This window comes from Mugil cephalus, chromosome 11 (assembly GCF_022458985.1).
Source record: "Mugil cephalus isolate CIBA_MC_2020 chromosome 11, CIBA_Mcephalus_1.1, whole genome shotgun sequence".
NCBI classification, from domain to species: domain Eukaryota; kingdom Metazoa; phylum Chordata; class Actinopteri; order Mugiliformes; family Mugilidae; genus Mugil; species Mugil cephalus.
In genome coordinates, this window is record NC_061780.1 from 776646 (window position 1) to 790379 (window position 13734).

A 13734-nucleotide genomic window follows, 5' to 3' on the forward strand; every position below is an offset into this window, starting at 1 on the left:
CCAGGCTATAGCAACATTTGCTAAATTGTAGTAAATGTAGTCCCTCGGACAGGTAAGAGCTGACGGAGAAATAATATTAAAATCATTGACGCTAAAAATTATATCATGACCACAGCATTTTGAAAGTGGACAAAACAAACTAACAAACAGGGAACAAGAGTGCCAAGTCATAAAATAAATGCATATTAGAGCTTAGATCAGCAACACAGATTCTCTCTTACTCTTAACACATATTAGAACACAAGTACATACAGTATTCAGATAACAGTTCAACCAACCCCACCCATATCCTCACCTTCCATTAACTGCACTCACACACATTAATAACCACACACATACAGTGCTGTGCAAAGGTTTTACGCAGGGATGAAATGCCATAATGCCATAACTAAGAATGTTTTCAAAATTTTAAGTGTTAATAGTTTATTTTCATCAATGCAGTGAATGAAGCAAAGATAAGTTTTAATCAGATCAATATTTGGTGTGACCAAAGGGAAGCATATAACTGGCCCAAAATTTGGGCCAGTTATATGCTTCCCTGCTGGTATTGCATGTTGGATAAGTATCTGCCTGTATTTCTCAGCATTGAGGATACCATTAATCCTGACCAAATCTCCAATAATTTGCGGAAATGCAGCCCCAAACTTGCAAGGAACCTCCACCATGCTTCACTTTTACCTGCAGCACAGTGGCTCTTTAGTTGAACCCTTGAAACTGTCGACATGAGTTTTTAGTCATTTTGTGTTTTTGTGCTGCTTTTATTTATTTATTTGTTTTTTCCCCCTGGACTTTTGTGTTAGGCTGTGGTGTTGGCTGTGGAGTTTGTCACAACTGCCGTTGTGCCTAGAGTGAGACCTGAGATTCCCACTGAACTTCTGAAGAAGTGCTGGGGATGTCTCACTGGAGTTGTAAGTGAAAGACAGCAGATGGAGGTTCAGGTTGGCCGTGCCATCTCTGCTCATGGGGAATGTGAGATCTTTGGCAGCAAATTGGATGGACTGTGTGTCCTTGTTGGGACCTAGAGCAGTGGTGTTTTTGGCAGCCATTTTAGATTTAGTCTCACTCTTAGTCTTTTGGACGAAAATGCTAATTAATTTTAGTGAAAAACTTGAACACCACATCTCCACCAGCTGCTTCCACTCCATTATGTGATGTAGTATTTAGACAGGGAGAGAGGGGATTGTTTTCTTTTGTATTTTCTTTTCTGTTGAGCCTATTAATATTAATTTAAGATTAAAACATTTGTGTTCAAATGATTGTATTAAACAGAGTTTAATTTAGAACACTTTATTTACATTTGTAGTTTCCTGATTGGTTTGCTTGTGTTTGCATGCAACCTCTGCATCTTAGAGATGGTTTAGACCAACAAGTATTTAAGATGATGAGTTGAGGTATTCTGCCATTTTTGTCTGTGGGCTTGGGGGACCTGTAAGAATTTGACACCCATGGCTGGGTTGTATTTTTATTCAACTTTTGTGTATTAAAATCAGTACTCTGACTTCTGCTGTTGGTGGTCATCATTTTGGAAAACCTCATGCTTCTTCAGAAGGCTGCTCTCATTCTGTGAGGGTAATACATCAATACCTAACACTCCATATTTCAACGTGTGTCTTTTTCATGAATTGATCCCTACTGCATCATAGAAGAGTCACACAAAATTGTGAATATCACAACACATTTTGAGCTTGTAGATCGTCTATTTTCACCAATAATTACAATTATAAAGGAATGGTTTTAGACATGCCATGTTTCCACACAACAGCAGTACTTACTAACAGTGGAATCTATGTTCATTACTCCAAAAATCAATCTTACTCTGGCAATTTCTGAGAATTTGCTAGAATGAAATGAACATACACATCAATGAATGAGGAACACATATGCTCAACCTGACCTTGTCTGCCAGACCAGATCGTCACTGAAGGTTAAACATGCCGTTAACGTTACATTAACTACAAAAGTGTGCTGTTCGTTTAGGCACATGGAGAACAGCAACAGCTCTGAAATGCTCCATTTTCCTCCGTGTTTCAGTCACTCAGACATGGGTCAATATGACAACATATTATACGTGCCTGGCCAAATATACCTACATGTTCTACACATAACAGTAACACACATATAAGATAATGAATTGACGTTAGCACAACCAAGCTAACTTTAGTCTGATGTTAGCAGCCCATATGCGCCAGGAGTTACGTGGAAAACTTTAAGCTCATTATGAACTTTATCATAGGCCAATTGTCAAACAGTCGAGTAACATCGTCTGGCAACAATGAATTAATAAATTCAATTGCATGTGTGTGTGACTAATGACTGACTGCAGGTGTGCTGAATGTGCAGAATGTGCACTGCATGGTGGTGTGCGTGACCAAAGATAGGATGCAGCAGCATTGCTGTTACTTTTTAGCTTTTGACAGACAGATTACACAATAGGTAGAAGTGTCACGTTTTAGTCATCAAAGAGCCATGTTTAGCTCGTCAGCATCTCCTTATTGTCATGATGAAGGAACTTCAACAAAATAATTTCGTCATCGTCAACACTGACCTAGAGGGAGTGTTTTGTGGGAAGTGCTAAGTGTTTTGAGGAGACCTGGGTGCATACAGTCCACAGTGTGTTTGTGCCCAGCTTTGGGACTCTAAGTGCAGACAGAGATATGCTTCATGTACAAAGACTTGCGTGGATTTCCCACTAAAAATGGACGTATGCTCAAAACCAGAAAACACTGCTTGACCACATATCCTGATGCATGAAGAACCTGTGCGTACACATGAATCCAAGCATTTTTCCCTTATGTCCCCATCAATTGCAGTGCAATTATGACTTTACAAATTGGGCTGATTCGCAAGGGATTAAGATCACACACGTCCTCTGACATTGCCCATTTTACTGGGGGTCCCACGTGTGTGAGGCTGTCAATGATGTGGGGCCAGAATCAGAAAAGCACACACATGTTAAACTGAAAAAGTAGTTGTCCAATATCAAGGTGGATATGAAGTGGGGGAGGCTGTCCGCCCCTGCTGCTAATACAGTATTATGATAGTTTCCCAGCATCACCTCTAAGTGTCACCAAAGGATCAACATCAGTAGATACATGTATATGCAGCCGATGAAGTCGGAGTGAGGCATTGCGCAGTTTTGTTATGCCCAGCTCGTGAGAGAGCATGACAAAGAAAAGGGAGGTCCACGCAGTGACGGTTAGAGTAATGTAACTTTAATAAAGATAACTCAAATTCAACTTACTCTCTGTGAAAATCAGTGATCAGTGGTGAGGTGTAAGGTGAGTGGACGCGGGTATAATCACAGAAACCAAAAGAACCAAAAAAAAATAACCAAAAGTCAAGCAACCATGCTGAGTGCCCAGGAGACACCAGCCATCCAAGAGAGAGAGCCATCTTTGTTTCCTGGACTCTTATATAGAGTCTCAACAGGTGTTGAAATGAGAGGGGAGGAGCCAGCCACACCTAAAATGGAGGAACACAAAGAGAACAGGGACAAAATGGCTGACAGCCATCACAACGGTCATTTCACTGTTGATGCGTCTGAACTCTGCAGCGACAAAGAACTTACGCCACACGTTTTGGTGTATGCACCCTTTGAATGTAAGACCACACACCTTTCTATGGCCATCTCATTCTTGATACATCTGAATTTTGCCGTGAAAAAGACCCCACGCAACATTTTTGAGTGCACGCACCCTTTGTACATGAGGCCCCTGGCATTGGATCATTTGGATCCCTCCTTCAGCAGACAAGGAAACACCATGCGACTTGATCCACGCCACTGTTGCTATGCAACCAAACATCTGGATCACCTTGGACACTGTTTTGCCAACTACTTTGTTCATGATGCTAAATTTGTTCATAATGTTAATTCTGTGCATAGTTTGATTACACAAAATTAAAACTTTTTTGATCATCAGCCAATGTGCCAATTAGAATTTCCACTAACCATTTTTTTGAAAATAAGAGAGATTAGCATTCACAACCCATCAGCCATTAAGTGTTAAACTTTCTTTCTTTCTTTCTTTCTTCCCCCAGAAGTCTGTTAACTTTACCTTCTAATTTACTGTTTAACTAGTTCCCTTTTTAGGTTTTTTGCATTTTCAAGCATTATTTCATCATGTAGAGCTGTTCAATTAAGTAAATGATCATAGTCAGAAATAAAAATCAGTTAACATCATATTTCATTCATATCTCAATGTACAGAATAAGAAGAATACAATAATGAATAGCATTCTGCAATGTTATTGGTTAAAGCAACTAATGAAAGACAAGGAGAAAACTTCAAAGAGTACGCTGGTGGTTTAAATTAATTAACATTTGAACCTTTGAACAAGTAGATTAGTGTCCACTGGTTGTTATTCAGATCATCATCAAACTAACATTTGCCACAATGGTGAATCTCAGATCGTATGCATCATTTTTTCACCTCACCTGTGAATTCCTTCAGCTTCTTCAGCTTCTCCTCCTCTATCTGCCCCCCCACCTTCACCTCCTCTGGCCTCTCCTCCTCCATCTCCTCCATCCTCTCTCCCTCTATCTTGTCTAGCCTCTCCTTTTTTTTTTTTTTTACCTCCTCTGCCATCTCTTCCCGTCTCTCCTCCGCCATCTCCTCTATCCTCTCCTCCTCCTCTATCCCCTCCTGGCTCTCCCCCTCTGTCACCTGACAAATTATGTTGATGCATGACATATGAACAGATTAGGGATACAATGATCATCTGGTTTGGTGGTGCAGTTATTGCCTGAGCAAAAAAGGCTTTTACTTTCACACAATTCATCTCATCTTCCATACCGCTTAATCCTGCACTAGGGTCACAGGGGGTTGCTGGAGCCTATCCCAGCTTCGGGCAAGAGGCGGGGTACACCCTGGACAGGTCACCAGCCTATCGCAGGGCTAACACATAGACAGACAACCATTCACACTTACACTCACACATAGGTTCAATTTAGAGTCACCAATCTAAATCTTCCCAATTCTGCACCGCTACTGTGTTGCTTGCACTGTTTTAGCTCCGTTAAAATCACGTAAACATTTTCTGTATTAGTGGTGAAACTCGTGTTTTGAGTTCACCCAACCACCTGTCCTCTGTAGAACCTTGTTAATATCACGTTTTTTCTCAGTTTAATCAGCTTTGGTGTATTTAGCGGTTAACTATGGCTACTTTCTCTTCGTCTGCTTCGCCTTCTCGCTCCTGCTCGTCGTGCCACATGTTTAGCTACTTATCTGCCTCCTTTAGTGGTAATGGTACCTGTAATAAATGTAGTTCAATCGTAGCTTTGGAGGCGAGGCTCTCTGAATTGGAAGCACGGCTCCGCACCATGCAAAACCCAATAGCCAGCCAGCGCCCTGTAGCCAGTGCGGGCCGACCAAGCGCAGCTCCCGTTAGCATAGCTCCTGCTTGCTGTCCCCCTGCAGCTCCCGTTAGCATAGCTCCTGCTAGCTGTCCCGCTGCAGCTGCCGTTAGCATAGCTCCTGCTAGCTGTCCCCCTGCAGCTCCCGTTAGCATAGCTCCTGCTAGCTGTCCCGCTGCAGCTCCCAAGCAGCCGGGAAACCAGGGAGGCTGGGTGACGGTACGAAGGAAGCATAGTCTTACCCGGCCCACGGAACACCACCAACCGCTTCACGTTTCTAACAGTTTTTCCCCACTCGGCGACACACCCGCTGAGAAGCCAACTCTGGTAATTAGCGGCCATAGTTAGATGCTTTCCAGGGGCCAGAGCGGGCGACACCAAATCTTATCTCAAACTGCTGGCTAAAGCTAAGGATAATGCTAATGCTAAGGCTAGGTATGGTACAATTGTTGTTCACGTCGGTAGTATTGACCAACGGTTACGCCAATCGGAGGTCACTAAACTTAATGTTGAATCGTTGTGTAAGTTTGCTAAAACTATGTCGGACTCTAGTTTTCTCTGGTCCCCTGCCCAATCTGACCAGTGACGATATGTATAGCCGCATGTCGTCATTCCACCGCTGGTTATCTAGGTGGTGTCCAGCCAACGACGTGACCTACGTTGATAATTGGAACTCTTTCTGGGGAAAGCCTGGTCTGATTAGACAAGATGGAGTTCACCCCACCTTGGCGGGTGCTTCTGTTATCTCTTGGAATTTGACCGATTTTATTGACACCCCAAAACCATGACAACCCAGAGTTCAGCCCAGGAGGCAGAGTTGCAGTCTTACACGCCTCTCTGCCACTTCTCTAGTACTGTCTCACACCCATAACTCCCCAAACTCCATAGATGCGCTGTCTGCTCCCAGATTTTTTAAATGGAAAAATAACAATAGAGGAGTTATTCATAGGAACCTAATCAACACAAATTCACTAGTACAACAGAGCGATAAGAAAATTAAATGTGGTCTTTTGAATGTCAGGTCTCTCTCATCTAACTGTTTCAATCACACCTTAGATCTTGTACTAACTTATGGCATAGAAACTGAAAGTCTAACCGTATATTGTCACAACACTCTATTGTCCGATCATTCTCTTGTAACATTTGAATTTACTATAAGTAATTACACAGAAATTGGAAAGACACTTCGTTATGGTAGACACTTATCTGATGCTATAACTAGATATAAGGAATTAATTCCTTCAGTATTTACCTCAGTGCCTTATGTTAGTGATGTGGATGTCAGCAACCACAATCTAACTCAATCGCAAATACATTATTTTGTTGACAGCACGATAGCATCACTTACTACAACTCTAAATCTAGTTGCTCCTCCTAAAAAGAAAGTGGTAAATCGAAGGAAGGTAGCTCCATGGTATAATTCAGAGTTGCGTAGTTCAAAGCAGGCAGTTTGAAAGCTGGTAAGAATTTGACAGTCCACTAGTTCTGAAGAAGCTCACAAAGCCTGGAAAGATAGTTTAACAACTTATAAAAAAAACTCTCTGTAAGATTAGAACAGCATATTATTCTTCATTAATAGAAGAAAACAAGAACAACCCCAGATTTCTTTTTAGCACTGCAGCCAGGCTGACAAAGAGTCACAGCTCTGTTGGGCCATCTATTCCCTCAGCCCTCAGCAGTAATGACTTCATGAGCTTCTTTTACAATTTTTATAAAATTGTTGGCATTAGAGATAAAATTCATAGCACCCTTCCATCTGTCCAAGATGTAAGTACAGTGGCATTAGAAATCTTTGTAGGACCTAGTCAACATTTGGATTCTTTCTCTCTAATTGATCTTCCTGAGCTCACTTCAGTTATTGCAGCATCTAAACCATCAACTTGTCTTCTAGACCCCATCCCGACTAAGTTGCTCAAGGAGGTTTTTCCATTAATTAATACCTCCATATTAAAACAGATAAACTTATCTTTATTAACAGGATATGTGCCCCAGTCTTTTAAAACTGCTGTAATTAAACCATTACTTAAAAAAACACTCTTGACCCAGATGTTTTAGCCAACTATAGGCCAATTTCGAACCTTCCTTTTATCTCTAAGGATTTAGAAAGTTTTAGACACATGTCCTCACAAATTGTGTTCTTTTGGTCAATTAATCCAATATCTAGGGTGTGAGGTGGTGGTCCACTCCTGTGTGCATCAGCTTGTCCCTCAGTATGACAGGCTGGAGATGTTGAAAGCACTGGAGAAATCAAAGGTCATGATTCTCACCATGATCCCAGGAGTCTCCAGGTGAGAACTTTTTCCACGAGGTAGATGACCACATCATCCACTCTGATGCTGGGCTGCTAGGCAAACTGAACGAGGTCCATCAGAGGGCACAAATGGGCGAGTACCACCGGTGTGTAACTGTTCAGATCTTTGGGTTGTAGAATCTTAGGCACAGGTACCACACTGGATGTTTTCCACAGCTATGGTATATTTCCCAACCTCAGAGCTGCTCAAAGATCCCAGACAGCTGATCGGAGTTCAGAAGCCTGACACTGATGCCATCCAGACCTGCAGCTTTCCCAGTCTTAATCTTTCTAGACTCTCTTTTCACCTGAGGGACATGCTGGTGTTGGGCAGATGAGCGCTGGTAGTCACTGGTGGGGAATTAATGAGTATGTGCACAGGGGGAGCAGTGGAGGTGCAGGGTGGTTCCGTGCTACGTGTTGTCTGAGGAGGGCAAGAGGCAGGGGTGTCAAGGGTAGTGGTTGCAGTAACAGACACACTGTCTGGGTAGGCACAAACAACTGAATGAATATGTTGAGGAAGAACATATTCAGGTCGTTAACTATCCACTACTGGTCTCCCTCAGACCGGTGGTTGCTTCCCTTGTGGCAAGAGACACTTTTGGAACATGGTCATACTTTTTTTTTTTTCCAAATCCACAAAACAGGTGGACCAGTTGGGTAAACCCCTCTAGCACCCTAGCGTAGCTAAAAAGTTGGTTAATGATACCATGTCCAGAACAAAAACTGCATTGTTCTTCCTTGACCTGAGGTTCAAAGGCTATAAAACCATTCCTTCCACCACCCGACAATAGCCCCAGCTAATGTCAGCAGCCATGTCATGTGAAAACGGTGTGGGTCAGTTGCTGCCTTGCTGAGGCACTGGACAGTTTACTAGAATCTTTTCAGAGCCAACCAATATTCTTCTTCCCTAGCCTCACCATAGTCCTCCTAAATCCAAGTTTTTGCCTTAGCGACTGCCCTGGCCATGGTACACTTAGCCATCCAATACCCATCAGCTGCTTCCGGAGACCCACGGACCAACCATGCCCTGTAGGCCTCTTTCTTCAGCCTGGCGGTTTATCGCCATGACCAGCACCAGTGACCTTGTGGGTGATACTCATACCAGAGTCCTAGGGCCTCCAAAAAGAGTGGGTACTCTGTTCAGCGCATAAGTGCAGACAACAGTCAGTACCCATTTCCCGAACCAGGTGCCTCAGGGGTGGTAGACAGCAACTTGCCCACACCGGATTTGCCCATCCGGTCCACATGTATTTTGTGGATTTGGAGAAGGCTTACGGCCTTGTTCCCAGAGGCATTCTGTAGGAGTGCTCCAGGAGTATGGGGTGGCCCCTTGCTAAGGGCCATTCAGGACTGGACTGGACTGACGGACTGATTAATAGGGCAGTGAGTAGCCTGTATGGGGTTTTCTTTTCTTTTGTATTTCTTGTTTTTTTGTTTCAAGAATTATAAATTGTCATCGAACAGAATTGAACTGAACTGTTTTGATTTGCCTGAATATATACTTTTGTATCCGAACCGATGCGAGTGTGTGTATTTATTGTGAGTGTTATTTAATGCGCAGGTTGTCTGTATATTTATGCTGATACCTTTTGTACATAGTTTGAGATAAAAAAATAAAAATAAAAAAACACATAACCAGACTGAACTGAACAAAAAACGACTGACTCAGCTAAATATCTTAAATGCCAGGAGAGAAACCTGGCTGGCACCCCCAAAACCCACATTCACTACAAAACAAAAAGGACTGTCCTCAAACTCAAACTGTCACACAGTGTCTTTGATAAAGCGCTATATAAAACCGATGCATTATGATAATGTAGACATTTTCTCACAATATGAGCCATTATTTCACTATGAGCTTATTACATTATGAGTAAGGCTCAGTAAGTCCCAGTAAGGCTCATAATGTAAGTTATTCTATTATCACATCACGCGCAAAGCTGTTATTACGTTATGCTCTCATGATTTTATAGAAGCCAATAACTAATACTAGTACTAGTACTAATGGCCGAAAACATAATAATGACCGATAACAGAATAAATTTGCCATTTTTAAAATGCAATAGACCAATAACATAATAAATGGCAAATAATGTAATAAAAGTCCTGAACGGATGACGGAAAAACCTTTGGCCAATAATGTAATAACTTAATAACGTAATAACTTGTAACTTATAACGTCATTGGTCTGTTCAAAAAAAATAAATAAATAAATCTTTGTAATTGTAAATTACTGAGCCACTGTGTACTCTCTATGTCTGTTTCTCTCTTCCTCTGTCTATGTCTGTTTCTTTTTGTCGCCACCATTTGTTTTTTAACTTGATGGTTACAATTATTATGTCCAGCCCTGCCTTCAGTTCTTTTTGCCATTTAAGTTCCAAAACTTATGTTTACAAACTCGGGCAATTACTCATGGGCATGGAGACCAATGATATGAAAACTATGGCTCTTTGAGGATGATGTATTCTCAAATTGAATGACCACACATGACAAATGTATTCCTTATTAAACCTTCTTAATGTTACCAATGCCTACCTCAGGAACACGAGAGCACAGAAAAATGACAGAGGACCGGAGGATAAACAATATGTTGTCCACCAAACCAGCCTAGGTGTACTCTCAGTGGCAGGGAAATAACAACCTGTCAGACCCACCAAGAGCTGAGGTGGAAGAATACTGGAAGGGCATATGGGAAAGAGAGGCATCACACAACACCAATGCCCAATGGCTAGTGGTGTCCAAATCAACATCAAGTGCGGCATATACCTAGGATATGCAATATCAGTACTGGTCCTTCCAAAAAGCATTAAATAAAGGCAACTGGACTTGTAGAATTTCTTGAAGACGTTTTGCCACTCATCCGAGTAGCTTCTTCAGTTCTGAAGAACTGAACTGAAGAAGCTACTCGGATGAGTTAATTCAATGCCTTTTGGATTACCATGACCTGGATGACTGAGAACATTCACAGACATATCACTACTGCTGTTCTGCATAGGGCTCAACCCCCTCAGTCAGATATTCACAAAGAGCAGATGGGTAACAGTTCCGAAGTGGAGCAACAATCAGCCACCTGCTCTACATGGATGTGTTGGGTTTAAAGGGGTTAATAAGGCCTTCAGCCTGTGTATAACCTTGGGAAGAATCAAGAAGAATGTTACTTACACTATCTCACCATATCAATCGTTGTCTTTTGCTTCGCTACAGCTTGCTCACAGACTAGGACACATAACACCCTAATATCTCACTTGCTGGAGACCAGATGAAGCTAATCGGCTACACATAGAAACTCACTGACACATGAGAGGCAGTACTTCTCCCCATTGTCTTTCAGGCGGGGTCTTGGTAGAATAAGATCACTGTACGTCCCTGAAGTGGGGCTTTTTGGTTCTTTTTACCCCTAAGGTGAACTGACCAAAACCTCAGTGCTGAAATCAATATCTATTCTCTGTGTACCAAATAAATATCCAAAACGTGAGAAATTGTCGCGTGATTTGTGCCTAGGTGAACTACCCTTTCCAAATGGTATAAAGATCCTGGGCTGAAGGAGAGGAAAATATCCTCCTTCACAGATGAGATCAAGCTGTGCAGCAAGAATGAGCGAGAAATAAACTCTCTGATCCACACCACCAGAACTACAGCAACAACACTATGGTGTCATCTGGAGTGTGAGGCCGGATGGTCTCCAAGACAGGCAAGATGATCAGAACTGAAGGGGTCGACCTACCAGTGGGCAACATAGGCGACATCCAAGTTACCTACATTTACCTTGGTATCCCACAGGCTATTGAAAACCATGAGGAGACCACAAGGAAGTCAACCACAACCAAATACTTCCAGATAGTAAGGCAAGTCCTGAAAAGTCAGCTGAATGGTATGAACAAGATCTGAGCCATCAACATGTAAGCACTACCAGTCCTCATATATACTCTGCTGGGATCATAAGCTGGCCAAAGGAGGAGACAGAAGCCACAGATATCAAGACAGGAAAGCCCCTCACCATGCATGGGGAGGTTTACCCCAAGTCCAACACCCTCGCAGATGCTTGATTGCAGTTGTTGCTGCTAAGGGTGGCCCAACCAGTTATTAGATTTAGGGGGCAACCACTTTTCACAATGATACTTCACACAGGGCCATGTAGGTTTGGATTTTGTTTTCATTTAATAATAAAAACATTCATTTAAAGACTGCATTTTCTGTTTACTTGTGTTATCTTTAGTCAATATTTAAATTCATTTGACGATCTGAAACATTTAAGTTTGCAAATACAAACACTTTTTCACACTACTGTGTCTGTATATATATATAATGAATCCATCACATCCACATATGGGTGTTAGTTAGCTGATTAGTTAGGCCGTTAAACTCCAAGCATGTCTTAAAGACATAAAGGCTTGGATGACCTGTAATTTTCTACTTCTAAACTCAGACAAAACAGAAGTCATTGTATTTTGCCCTAAACATGGCAGAGAGTCCTTATCTAATCACCTGGATTCTTTGGATGGCATTACCTTGGCCTCCAGTAATACTCCAGTACTACTTTTTTTTTTTTTTAAATGCGCCTGAAAGAGAAGCTGTACGTCGCCAGTAGCTCCGTGAAGATCTTAGCATGTTAATAGTTGTTTTTTGTTTGACTTGTTGTTTTTCTGTGCCTTGAACCAATCAGTGGTAATTTTTGTCTTTTGTGCTGTTTCTTTACTTTTTTACTTTTTTCTGGAATTTTTGTTTTTTGGTTGTGTCGTTGGTCGTTGGCTGTGGAGTTCAGCCGAGCAGCCATTGTGTCTGTTGGTGTGTTCCTGCTATTGGCTGTTAGCGCTGCTAGCACTGTCCCCTGAGCTGCATGGAGTGAGGCCAGGGAATCCCACTAAACTTCATAAGAAGTGCTTTGGATGCTAGGCTGGAGTTGGCGGTGGAGGATGACCAGGATATGTCGTTTAATTCTCACATAAAGCAGGTGACCAGGACTGCTTTCTTTCACTTGTGTAATATGTCAAAATTAGAAACATCCTTTCTCAGAGTGATGCGGAAAAACTAGTTCATATATTTACTATATGTCTTCCAGGCTGGATTATTGTAACTCATTACTGTCTGGCTGTCCAAATAGCTCTTTAAATAGCTTCCAATTGATTCAAAACGCTGCAGCAAGAGCACTGACAGGAATTAGCAAGAGAGATGATATTACTCCAGTTTTAGCTTCTCTTCATTCGCTCCCTTTAAAATCTAGAATTGAATTTAAAATCCTCTTCCTTACATACAAGGCCTTGAAAGGCCTAGCTACATCATATCTGAAAGACCTCATATTGTCCCAACAGATCACTACGATCTCAAAGTTCAGGTCTACTTGTGGTACCAGCTCCCAGTTTGGGTTTGGGAGGCAGACACCATCTCTACTTTTAAGGTCAGGTTTAAGACTTTCCTTTTTGACAAAGCTTATAGTTAGGGCTGGACTTACATCCCTTAGTTATGCTGCTATAGGCCTAGGCTGCAGGGGGATGATGCACTGAGGACATGTCCTCTACTCTCTTTTCTCTGGCACCAAGCTCCAGCCCTCTAATCTCTTATAATTTATTTTCTATTACTAACCGCTGTGTCTCTCTCGCTCCCTTTCCCTCCCCTCCCCCTCCATCTTCTTGTGAGGGTCTCTGGTCTGGAGTGCTGAATATCTGACCTGTGGAGTTCTAAGCTACATCTGCTGTCGTGGCCTCATCAACCAGTCCAGTCATGGTCTGGAGTGCTGTGTATCAGACCTGTGGAACTCCATAAACTACAGCTGCTCCAGTCATCATGGCCTCTTCCAGTTGTCCACTCCTACCTGGATGGACAATTCACCAACCTGTCCATGAATCCTCTTATACTCTAAAACTGTCACATAAGATCATCAGCTATGTATTATATTATTAGATCTTATGTGTTTCCTTCAGCTCGATGTATCTATGACAGAAGTTTGTTTCTCTTGTTTCTCTCGCTCTTCCTTTTGTTTCTTTTTCTTCTTTGTATCTACCCAGATGGCCTTCAGCAGATGGGTCCCTCCATATGAGCTGGGTTCTGCTCAAGGTTTCTTCCCGTTAAAAGGGAGTTTTTCCTTGCCACCG

The 13734-nt window shown here is 42.2% G+C and overlaps 1 protein-coding gene across 2 annotated transcripts in view; it reads right to left on the minus strand.

Annotated features, from left to right (window-relative positions):
- The window catches only part of dgkb (diacylglycerol kinase, beta), a 78290-nt gene that overhangs the window by 51393 nt on the left and 13163 nt on the right, over window positions 1-13734 (minus strand). The window lies entirely within an intron of this gene.